Consider the following 13,118-nt stretch of genomic DNA (forward strand, 5'->3'; position numbering starts at 1 on the left):
ATTCTGAAATTTCGACATGGTTGGCTTTTAAAAATTCTCACTTTTTTTGTAGACATCGTAGAAATATGATTGAAACGTTATATGAAAGGTGAAATAATAAGATTTCTTATGATATATAATTTGTATAGGTTGTAATAGAAAAAAATTAATTAATTGACGTGAGAAGGTAAAAAAGATTGATATTTTTTTCTTTTTTTTTTATGAAAACTGATTGAGTTCAAAAAATTCTAGCTCTTTTTGTAGATGTCACACATGATCGATATAAATATTTTGAACTGATATAATAGGTTTTCAGATGGTAAAAAATTTATTGTAGGTTGTTAAATAAAAAAAAAAATCATGTGTGCAATTCACACGTGGTAGAAGTGAAACCTTAAAAAATCATAATTTTTTATCTTTTATCACCTTTAAATCCATTTTTGTTATGACAACTTATAATGAATTTTAAATCATCTGAAAGCTTATGTTTCAGTTCAAAATATTGATATGGCTTGTCTATACAACATCTACAAAAGGAGCTAGAATTTTTTGAACCCAATCTGTTTTCATCAAAAAAGCAAAAAATCAATCTTTTTTCTCTTCTAACACCATTAAATCCATTTTTTTTAAATGACACCAATAAAAATTCTGAAAGCTTATTATTTCACCTTTTATAAGACGCTTCAATCGTATTCCTACGATGCGATGCCTGCAAAAAAAAGTAAGAATTTCTTAAAACCAACCATGTCGAAATTTCAAACTTAGATTACGGTACTTTCTACAATGGTGGCTGGTTATCGGCAACAGATCTCCACAGGTGTTTTGAGGTATTTTTCAATTTTTTCAATTTAAAATTGTGTAACTTGTAGAGCACGTACCGTTATGTGTTATATATCAAATAAAAGGTTATGTTATCAGCATGCGTATTAAAGTTAAATCAAGTTTGTATGTGCACTAGATCAAAAGATATAACGTTTGTAGAAAAAGAACATTTTTTTACCGTTATCTCAGAATTTTGAATATGAAATTAATTGAAATCTTGTACATTTATAGTTTATTTAAAATTTGTATCTACAGTACAAATTTCATTCATCTATCTATTAAAACAAAAAAGTTATAACAAGTTGAAGTCGTGTCGCGTTTTCGTTTCATCTTGTTTCAAATCACTACGATACTAAAGAAGTTTTCACTTCTAAAAATGGATTTTTTGTTGATGGAAGTGATTTTTTTGTTAACAGTCTTATGACTGGTTCCACAACTAATTTGCATCCGAAATAAAATATTTTATCTATGAAAGCGGTTTTTATTTAAGACAATGCTACGAGTCCTACTCTGAAAAGCGGTTGAACTAATCTGAATATCGTAACAAAAGACCAGCGTTAAAATAACAATGTTCAATCGTAAAAAAATACCAAATAAACAAGTAAAATGTTGTGAAATTTATTGTTTATAATACCTATATAGATTCACAACATTTAACTTAAAAATTTAATGTTTATGAGGCTTTTTTTAAGATGGAAAATGGTAGTTTTTTTCATTTGAGAAATTCCGCCATTTTGAATTACATATACTTTTTTTGGTCGCAGAACTAATTTTTAGGCATAATTGTAGTAGAATTATTTTACTCAATTTTATTTCACGACAAATTTTCCGATATAGGTAATTAGGTATCGATATAGAAAGAAAATTTTCAAGCAACTTAGTCATCTCTTTGTACATGCAATAATTTTATGAAGCAGTTTATTAACATTTTTTCAATTTAAAATATTTGCCCTAATCGCAACTTCTATTTCAATTTTTCCTCATAATCTTTTTAAACAAGAAAATGTTGTTATTTTATTTACAAGAGGACCTAGAAAATTAACAGCAAATTTCATGGATTTGAGAAAATTTGAGGCTTAGTTCTGGCGACGAAATTGCCGTTTGTAGATCAGTTGGCAACGCTGGTTACAGGTCAGCAAAGTTGAAAAATTGTTTATTATTATCAAGAAGTACTTTTAACAAGAACAGTTTTTTTTCTTTTAATTTTCAAAAATATTAAAAATAAAAAACTTGGAAAAAAAAACCTAATTAAAAAAGACACTTCGACACTTAAAAACAAAGTTTCAAAAGCATTCCTTTGAAATATTTTTTTTTATCCAAAAATTAATTTTTTGAGATTTTTCCTTAGTTTTAAGGTCAATTACTTAGGTCACTTAAACATCGTAAACTAATATTTTTTATTTTAAAAGTACTATTGAATTTGAGTTATTTGGCGGTGATTTTGTATATTATAATTTTTTTCAGCTATTTTTGACCATGCTAAATACATTCATAGTTTTGTTTTTATCACAAAAATGTTCATAGAAAATGTTTCTATTTCCTTAAGTTTAAAAAAGGTTAAATACCCTATTTAATCAAGGAACGCTAATTATAAAACTTTTCGAAAATGTATAAACTTTTCTTTTTTTTCTTCAACCTGCAAACTATATGTAAGTATTGTATTGGTAGGTTTGTTGGTCTGTATGCTAATAAACTTCAAAATGACAGAAAAAAAAATAGTTAAACTAAATTATGATCCCTTTGCAAAAACCAGCAGAATCAGTTAAACAAAAGACGGTAAAGGTAAGCCATCACGAACTTTTTACCGCAAAAAACTTTAAATTTCCCCTATCCCTCCCTCAGAATCATACAATGTTTTGGGGATGTTTTGATGGGAAATAAATTGGGTATAGATATGAATCCACTTTCTAAAAAGTACATACATACCTACATAATACCCTACTTCAGCTATACTTATTGAATTTTACCTTACTCCTTGTTTCTGAAATTGCTATACATTAAGGGTGACCTTCTCCGAGGGTATATATACTATATTTAGGTTTTCAATTGTTTTTGGTAATCAGATTCTACTAGATTCAAAGCACGTTGTCCGCATTAAATTGAAGGACCTTTGTTTTTTTTTTTTCATTTAATAGACAAAATTACAAAGTTCTATATAATGGTTGTGTGTTTGGTAATCAAATTTACATATATCGACAAAAAAAATTTAAAACCCATTTAATAATAATAAATTGGTAAATATTATATTGTTACTGAATATTTAATGGCATTTTACTGTTTCTTCTTTTATTTCACACCAAACGTCACAGAAAGCAAAACTATAGGTAAATAACTTTAATTTCGAGAAAACGTCAGTGCAAAAAAAAATCTTCCTTTACTTGACAATTAATATTTTTTAGGATTTTGACTACTGAAACAATTTTTACTTGCGATATAGGTAGGTACTATACATATGTTTATAAAAAAAAGCTGAGATTCTGAGATAATAATTTTCCATGCTATTACGATGATAGAGAATGCGAAAATAGTGGGTCTCGAAAGTCCGTCTGTCTATCAGGATGTCTGTCGAACTGTATAAGGAGCTACAGCCTAAACGGATGAACCGATCTTATTCAAACTTGGTATGTCACAGTTTTTGGATTCTGTACGGAGGGGTTTTTGAAATTAATTTTTTTGGACAAGAAAAAAACGGTACCTGCCATATACCGATTTTGATTCAAAAATCTTTATTAACGGTCCCTCCCATAGAAACGTTTATTAGTTTAATTTTAACGATTTTTTGTATGCAAAAACATTTATATTGCCTAAATATAAATCAAAAACAAAATTAAAAAAAAATGTTTTTGGTTTTTTTTTTTTTCAAAAAATTATTTATAAAAAATTGCTTTTTTAGGCTCTAACGATTTTGAAAATTTGTTTCTAAAAATGCATCTTTATAAAATAAATTTAACTGCATACTTTTTTTGGAGCTCAAATTCATTTAAAGAGTTCTTTGAACGAATTTTAAATAAATAAAAGATAAAGAAAAACGAATTTTAATTTTTTTTTATGCATTGGAAACGAGCGTTAAAAGTTTTCAAATTAATTATTAAATCTCCAAGAAAATCCCCTGCTCAAATTTTTAGGACTATTATATTCAAAAAATAGTGTCATTATTCTTAAAAAAAAAAATCGAAAAAAATCTATCTTTGTTTTTTCTTCCATCACCTTTAAGTCCATTTTTTTTATATGACAATTATTGACAACCAATAATAAATTTAATATCATGTTAAAGGTTATTTATTTAAGCTTTAAATATTTTTTTTCAATCATGTCTGTCCCTTATCTACAAAAACAGCTAGAATATTTTGAAACCAATCAGTCTTCATCAAAAAAAGCAAAAAAAAAAAATCTTTTTTCTCTTCTAACACTATTAAAATCATTTTTTTTAAAGACAACCTACAGTAAATTTTATATCATCTGAAAGCTTATTATTTTAATTTTAATATCACGCTTCAATCATATTTCTACAATTCCTACAAAAAAAGTAAGAATTTTTTAAAGCTAACCATGTCGAAATTTTAATCTGAGATTACGGTACTTGCTATATTGGTCATCGGCAACAGATCTCCACAGGTGTTTTGAGGTATTTTTCAAGTTTTTAATTTAAGATTGTGTAATTTGTAGAGCACGTACCGTTATATGTGATATATCAAATGAAATTTAATATTATCAGCATGCGTATTAAAGTCGAATCAAATTTCCATGAGTTCTAGATCAAAAGATATGTATAACGTGCTTAGAAAAAGAACATCTTTTCACCGTTATCTCAGGATCTTGAATATGAAATTAATTGAAATTTTGTACAGTTATAGTTTATTTGATAACATATCTACAGTATAAATTTAATTCGACTATCTATAAAAATAAAAAAGTTATAATGAATTGATTTTTCCTGTCGCTTTTTCGTTGCATCTTGTTTCAAATCACTACGATACAAAAGAAGTTTTTACTACAAAAATTTAATAAGCCCAGCATTTTTATTCAAAATTTTTGAATTAAATTTAATTTTCTTTTTTTATTAGAGCAATGCCCAAAAAAAAAGAGATAAGCAAAAATGCAAAAAAAAAAACTCAACAAATCGAATTTTTTGATTTTTTTGACTGTTTTGGTTTGGAAATTTATTTTTTCAATTTAAAAAAAAAAAAACATTATTCTGATAGGAAATTTAATTCTCTACAAAAAGTGCGATATATCAAAATTTTGCTTTGTTTACGAGATATATTGAAAAAAAAAAAAAAAAACAAAAAAGGGGCTTTTGCACCCCCTCATTTAATAACACTCTGCGGTTTTATCTTTTACTACCCATTGAACGATTCCTGCAATAAAAACCCGTGAACGTCGTAGTTCCTTATTACCTATCATGTTTTGTTTTCAACATAATCAATTATAACCAGATCCTAGTTAACCCCATTTAGAATCACTTATCAAAATATTAAAATTTATTAAAAATTTCCATTTGACCTAAAATACACTCTATATAGTTAAAAGTTATTGTTCTATTAACAATCAAGAAAATTAATTTATTTTAAAATTTTGAAGTTAGGTATTAAAAAAAAAAAACAAAACTTTTCTCTCAACATTAATCACAATTTCAATGACATGACATTGTGAAAAATCGTCTACAAATATAAATTGTATCTCTATTTTATAAAGTTTTCACACTCGATATTGAAATTGTGTGTGTAGGCATGCATGACTATATGAACTATCCCCACTGACCATTAATCAAGATTCTCCACAATGTTTCAATGTAATAGCAATCTATCAAAGACTTCCTTCACAAAAGGCTAGACGAATGACGACGACGACGATATGGTGGTTTATAGTAGGTATATCTACAAAGCTTCACTCGATAATGGATGTGTCTTATAAGAAAAAGGGCTCCATTCGATGTCAAAACGGAACTCTGACATACATAAACTTTCTAAAACCCACACTGTAAAATCAAAAGGAAGTCAAATGACCTCACCACCACAAAGTGTGTCTCTTAAATGATTTCCTTTTTTTGTTGTTGTTGTTTGTCATTCGAACAACTCTGATGGACATTCTGTGGTTGGATAATGGATATTATACAATATACATACTAAATTTGTCAAGTGTATTGTTTTTGTATCTTAACTCTTTAACGCTTTTTACATATTAAATATATCTGAGTATCTGAATGTGATGTGTGACAACTTTAGGGGGATCCAGGATGTCTCACATGCGACGGGCGTGAGTGTTAAAAGTTTTTTTTTCTTTCTTTGTTTTTGTCATTTCAAATAGTCCAGACAGATCAAACACTGGAGGGTTGTATAAAAGCGCCTTCCCAAAGGCTTTTATGTGATTATGTATGATGGTTAGCATAGAGAATGTAAAACCAATTTTTTTTTATTTATGTTCATTTTTGAATGGAGGATTTTGTTGGGATTAGGGTAAGAGACAGAGTTTACCATAGAACGTTTATTACGTTTAACTTATTTACGTCATAGAAAATTTGTCAATTTTTTTTTTCGATCCAATTGGTCTTATGGTTTCAATGAACAGATTACGTTGAATAAATATGAGAAAGTCTTATAAAAGCTTTATAGTGAAATATGGATATATAAATGCATGCATGGGTACAATTCCAATTTACAATCTGAAAATTACACAATTTCTGTTATACGTAGATAAATCCATATCTAATTTTAGATATAAATTTCATATTGTTTTATGTCCATAGACACTCTATTGTTATACTCTTTTACTTGAAATATTTGAAGTAGCTGTTATCAATTTCAAAATAAAGATAAGAATCGAACATGACAACATCAGTATCTACAATAAAAGAATAGGGCATTTTTCTGACTTCGGATTCAAGCTAAGCGCACAAAAAAACCATTAGAAAAATATACTTTGATCTCTATAAAAGAAAAAACTTTTTGACTAGTGAAATCGAACAGGACAGAAAAAATCGAATGCCGAAGTCAGAAAAAATTCTATCACATCACGTTTTTGAGGTATTACCATGCCAAAACATCACAGAAATAGTCTTTTCGACGTTCAAAACTCAATATCTCAAAAACTTTGCACGTTAGAGCTATTCTAATGCTAGATTCAAATTAAGAAGGTCAAAAGCCATTAGAAAAATATAATTTGGTTTCTATGGAAAATTATTGCTTAACAATATTACCGCCATTTACGGAAAATCGATCTTAAAATTGCTTTTTCAATTTTCTCAATATTTTTTAAAACAAAGTATAGTTTTTCCTTTTAATTTTAAATAAAAGGTTTTAATCTAAATAACTGCATTCCAAACTTTTCAAAAATCAAAAATTTTGTCGGTAACTTTTTTTAAATTTTCAAAAATCTAAAAATTAATTTTTTGCTCAAAAAACATTAAAAATAGATCGAAAACATAAGAAAGTAATTTTTAACCAAATTTTGTTAAAATCCAACCATTTTTGTAAAAGATAAAAATAGAAAATCAAAAAAGTGTATTTTTGCATTTTTTTTCAATATTTTTGAGGTTGTATACAAAAATGGTTTGAGTAAAAGTTGTAGACAATTTTACTATCTGCAACTTTTGCACTTAACTTTTTTCGATAGGAGGTTTTTACTTTTGACATAAATCGTAAAAAACCACGATTTTTGACACCCACCCCAACTTTTTCGCCCACTCATCCCCTTTCCCCCAATTTGTTTGTGGGAAATTTATTTTTTCCCTTTCATAAATCACTATTTCTCCTAAATTTTCGCACCACCCATATGCTGCTAATCATTTTTGTATTCTCAAAAATTACACGGTGTAACACTCAAAATATACGCGGGCGGAGACCTATCAGGTTTTGTAGAGCTAGTCGCACTGAATACGAAACGGTATTTGAAAATCCCCTAACACCCCCAAAATCTGGAGTTACGGGCAAAAAACGGTTTTTTGGACCTTCACCCATTGAAAAAATTCTAGCTTTGACAATTTTTTACCCATTTTCGATTTTTTTATAGTTTCTGATAGAAGATAAATATACCCTTTTAACAATGTATAAAACATGTAACTCGGTTAAACCACTTAGAATTTATAAGATGTCAAAGTTCAAAAATTCAATTTTTTTTTGTCATTTGCCCAACTTAGGCATCAATTTAAAGTATATGTTTTCAAAACAACATGCTATTTAAAAAATATATTCTAAAACAATATTTACTTCCCAATTGATCGAGGTATTTTTTATGAAAATCACTTCAAAATTGGCTTAGAAAAAAAAATTTTTCGATTTCAACCCATTTATAGATACAGAAATTCGAACTTTTAGGTATAGAACAAAAATGTTGTTTCGGCACGTAGTAGGATAAGTTGGGCGCCAGGATTTGATGAAGGGTTTTTGTAGAGGAGCTCAATACAAACATTTTTTTCTTTGGGAGGGGGGTCTATCTCCCCCCGTTTAGGTGGGAGAGCATTTTTCTAAAAAAAATTATCAAAATAAAAAAAAATTATTAAAAAACAACGGCAACACTTACAGTAATAAATAATACCATTTCCAAAAGGCAAAATTGTGCATTTGATTCTAATTTTTAAATCAATATAATATTACGAATAGTTTTTGAAATAATCGATTTCAAAGTTAAAAATAGGGGAAACAAATTTTTTAAAACTCATTTTATACTATTTTTGTCCATAACTCCAGATTTTGGGGGTGTTAGGGGATTTTCAAATACCGTTTCGTATTCAGTGCGATACATTTTTTGGGATTTTAGTCCAATTCAAAATTCTTCAAATAATTTTTTTGGTATTTTGACGTCGAATCACAACACCGTTAAATTATGCAAAACTTCTAACGCAATCTCAAAACGCCGTATTTTATCGTCTTTTCCCAAAGATATTGAAATAGAAATAGAAATCTTAGTGGTCAACATAACTAATGGTTTCTTTAGCCAATTCCAGTTTTTCCGAAAATGTAATTATTTCGGATTAAACATCATATTGAAAATTAGTTTTTGAGACTTTCACGTTCTGTACTTCACTTTTTGCGCATTTACTTGCCGATAGTGAAATTAGGTGTTCTGCATTTTTTCACTTATTTAGATTTTCTGATCGAATTAAATAAATTTTGTTTCTGTTTGTGCATTTGGTGCCTTTTGAAATTGAAAAGTGATTTCAATTCACTTTCGGATGAATTGTGGAATATGGGCGGTTTTATTAAAAATAGTGATGAATATAGCTCAAAAACTAGATGTGATACCTAGGAATAAATCTATAAACAGTTTTGAATTAACGACATGGCAAAGTTCGAACGAAATAAAGTGTTTTTTTTTTTTTTAAAGATTGCTCAGCAAGGGCTGTTTGTGTAAAATGTTTGGGATACAATAACTTTGAAAAAAACACTTCTTTGAATGTGAATGCGGAGAAGACAGTAGAACGAAGCTGCCGAAAGTTTTTCTCTCGATCAAAGATGAATAAAAATAAGAGAAATCATTTTCGTAGATACATTTACTCTATAAAATAAATGAAATCGAAAATTTTCTAAACCCCTCCAAATTTTTCTCTGGATACGCCACTGGCCAAGGTGAAATCTCAGATGGCTCCGGTAAAATCTCGGTTCGTCTCGGGTTTTTCCAGCAAAATCACAAGACGTCTCAGTAAAATCCATCTTGGGTGTCAGGTAAAATCACTGTTGTAAAATCATGGATTGCCCCGGTAATGAATAATTTTCAAAAAAATATTTTTGGATGAAAGAAAAAATTTCTAAAAAGACTATTTAGTCTTCTTTTACCGACTTCCAAAAAGTAAGAGGTATGTAATTCGTCTGTATTTTTGTTTTTTTTTTTTGTGTTTGTTACCTCATAACTTTGGACTAAGTGAACCAATTTTGATAATTCGTTTTGTATTGGAAAGCTGGTGCCTGCAGTGTGGTCCCATTTCAATTTCGTCAAGGTATTGGTACAGAAACTATGAGAAAAAAGATAAAACCCAGCTTTGATCCATGGAAGTCGGTTTTGTTTAATTTTGATAAAAATGATTATTTAAAAAATTTGTTTTTTTTTCTTTTTGAAAACAATGGCAAATCTGTCGATCATTTATTGCATTGTTATTGTAATTGTAAGGGCATACTTCCTTTTTTTTTTTTGAAAAATGTTTTAACCTTTTTTTTTATAAAATGTACCTATAAAAAGTTATTTAAAAAAAAGAAATTAACAATTTGAAAAAAATTGTTTTTTTTTCTTAAATTTCACTTTGGTGTAGTGTTCTTTCAAATAAATAAGATTAAAATAGTCAAAACAAAACTTTTAGTTAGGTAATTAGATTTGTAAAACTTTTGAAATCAAAAAAAAGTATATTCGAAATTAATAAATTAATTTCAATGTTAGGAATGAAACTTGAATAGAATCATTAAAAAATAATCTCACATTCATTCTTGTCTTAATTTTCTTTTCCACCATCTTACAAAAGAAAAAGAATTAATTGCATAGCCATATTAGCAACCTTCAGTTCAAAAAGCAAATCAAGTTAAAACTGCTTGCCAATTAGAGTGTTGTGCAATGAAATTCAATCTAACTAAGGGATCACCAATTAGTAAAAAGAATTAATGCTAAAGCTAAAAACTAATCCAAAAGGGTTCATTACAAATAGAAAAGATATCAACGAACAAAAAAAAGTTCCAATCTAATTGGCATTCAACAGACAGATGAACGATAAAGTTAAGTAAGCGTGAAATGTTAGAAATGGACAGAAAAACAGAAAAACTTTTTGTTTCCAGATGAATTGAATTAATTTAAATAATTTAATTGACCCTGAATTTATATTTTTTTTTGTATTTAAGGATTCGACTCGAAGTCCACTCGAGTTTTGAATCTGAAATAAAAATGAGTAAAAGGTACTGGAATCTAGAAGTAAAGAAATAACCAGAAAAGACACGAGGACTTTAAACCAAATGGACCCCAGTAAAAAATTATAAAAAAATACCCAGGATTTGTCAATTTGAGTAAATTTCTCAGAAAATTCAACGATGTGATTCCATTTTTCATCCTAAAAGGATTGAATTTTATGTGTAAATAAAATACTTATACCGATACCCACTCAAAAAACCTTAAACCATCTCCAACAACTATGTCCCTGACTCTTTTTTATCCCCTGGTTACAGCTTTCCAATTGGCTGGTTTTTGATAAACTTTAAGTTAATCAAAAGTAACATTAATCTTCATTTATTTTGAAATGCAAAAAAAAAAAAAAACAGGAAAACAAAATAATCTGACTTCACCAAACTTAAGCTGAAGTTTAAAATGAAAAAAACAAAAATACACTCAACTTTATATCTATCTGTTTGCAGGCAAACAAAATAGGTACATAAATATAAAAAAAAAAATCTAGAGTTAGAGTATCTACACCTAAGAGTTTCCATAAAGACTGTCATTCATGATAATGACAGATAAAAGACGAAGGAGGAAGAAGGACAAAAAAGATAAATACGCACACTTACACCACTCAAAGTAATTGTCTTCATTATACGAAAGTATATCTTCAAGTCCTATTATAGTATACCTCCTAGAGGTAGGTATATATTATCTTATGTCCTTTAAAACTATTTTTTTCTGGAATTATAATACTTTAGCCTGGTAATATCGAACGGGGTTGCGGGGGGGGGGGTAGAGGTCATCCCCACACACCTATTTTGTGTGTATAGAAGGTACCACATTCAATCATTCTCTTGTCATCCCTCGTGCTTGTTCTTAAAATCGATTTCTGGCACGAATCCCGTTTGCAGGTTTGTGTAGGTATAATTTTTTTTTTGTATAGATGGACTCGATGATGATGGCATGGCCTAGATGCAATCCTTCTTGTTTCTAGCTTTTTTTTTCTTCTTTGCTCTCGGTATTTATTTCTATCGTTTTTTTTTTTTTTTGAAAGGATGTTCATGTAGGTGGAAATTTATTGTGGCTATAAGCAAGAGATATAGAAAAGAAGAACTCATTTCTTGGTATTTTGTAGAGAGATCACAATATAGGTTATAGACGTGCGGTAATTCTTGGGATTTTAGTTTTTTTTTTGTTGATTTCTTTTTTTTTACTGCTTTTGTTCTGATGAAATATTGAGATTTTAAGATAAACTGAGTCATTTTTTAATTAAATAATCAACATATTTGGATAATTTCTTAAAATATACTACTTTCGTGTCACACCCGTAACTTTTTTTTTTAAACTTACTGATGTTTTTTATCACATCCGTAACATTGTTCATTATTCAATTTAAATCAATTAAAAAAAAAAAGAACTTTTGTAACCGTTACTTTTTTTTTAACTTACTGATGTTTTTTATCACATCCATAACCTTGTTCATTACTTTAGGGTGGATCTGCATAAATCAATCAAAAATAGAAATTATATGTCACACCTGTAACTTTTTTTAATTAAATCTTTGTCACACCTGTAACAATGTTAAAACAAATATTATTAAATATTTTTGAATAGGTATTCAAGACCAATAATTACTGAGTAGTTCATTAAAATATGATAAAAATCGTCACACCCGCAATCAGGGAAACGACTTTTAGGCTAAAAGTTTGGCTAAAAGTTTCAGCAATCATTTACAGAAAATAATGAAAGTGATCAAGTATTCATTAAAAAACATAAAGCGAGTCGAAAAACTTGCAAATAAGGACCACAAGAAAAATAGAAGGTATGCAATATAACAAGCACATTGAAACCATTCACTGATTCGGAAAACGAATGGGCTCAGCCAGAGCTCTTAGATGTAACAATACAAACTTTCATTAACGGAACTTTTTTTTGGGGTTTATCCTGTATTTTTCCTAAATCTGAAATCCACTTCTTCAACTTTTCTTCAACCAAGTTGCGGCTTCTTTTCAGCATACTATTTCTCAAGACGGATTCTCAATCGATTCCAAACTAAACTAAACTTCTTATTTTTTTATTCTTCAGAGTTTGGAACTTCTTGGAATGTCTATAAAAACAAAAAGACAAATTAGGTGACATAAATATAAAATCTTCTGTGTTTACAAATTTGTCCCACATAACGAAAGCATTTCAACAAAATAGCAGACTTATCTACATAAAATTTATAGACCAACGACACAAATAAAAGAGGAAAAAATGAAAAATATCTAAAAAAGAAGCCATTTAAAGTCTATAATATTCAAAAGAGGGAGATTATTTAAGTGCATTGTGTGTTGCGCCTTGTCATTCGTTTAGAATCTAAGAAATGACAACCAACGTCATTAATACAAACATTGTGATTTGCTTGCGTTTTCTTATGCTATTGGAAGGAAATTCGATGCCAAAGCTTTTAAAGTAATGAGGTGCTG

At 28.4% G+C, this 13,118-nt stretch overlaps 1 protein-coding gene across 4 annotated transcripts in view; it reads right to left on the reverse strand.

Moving 5' to 3' along the window:
- The window catches only part of LOC129905484 (synaptotagmin 1), a 74,098-nt gene that overhangs the window by 32,496 nt on the left and 28,484 nt on the right, over positions 1-13,118 (reverse strand). The gene's annotated exons all lie outside the window — the stretch shown is intronic.

Source organism: Episyrphus balteatus, chromosome 1, assembly GCF_945859705.1.
Source record: "Episyrphus balteatus chromosome 1, idEpiBalt1.1, whole genome shotgun sequence".
NCBI classification, from domain to species: Eukaryota; Metazoa; Arthropoda; class Insecta; order Diptera; family Syrphidae; genus Episyrphus; species Episyrphus balteatus.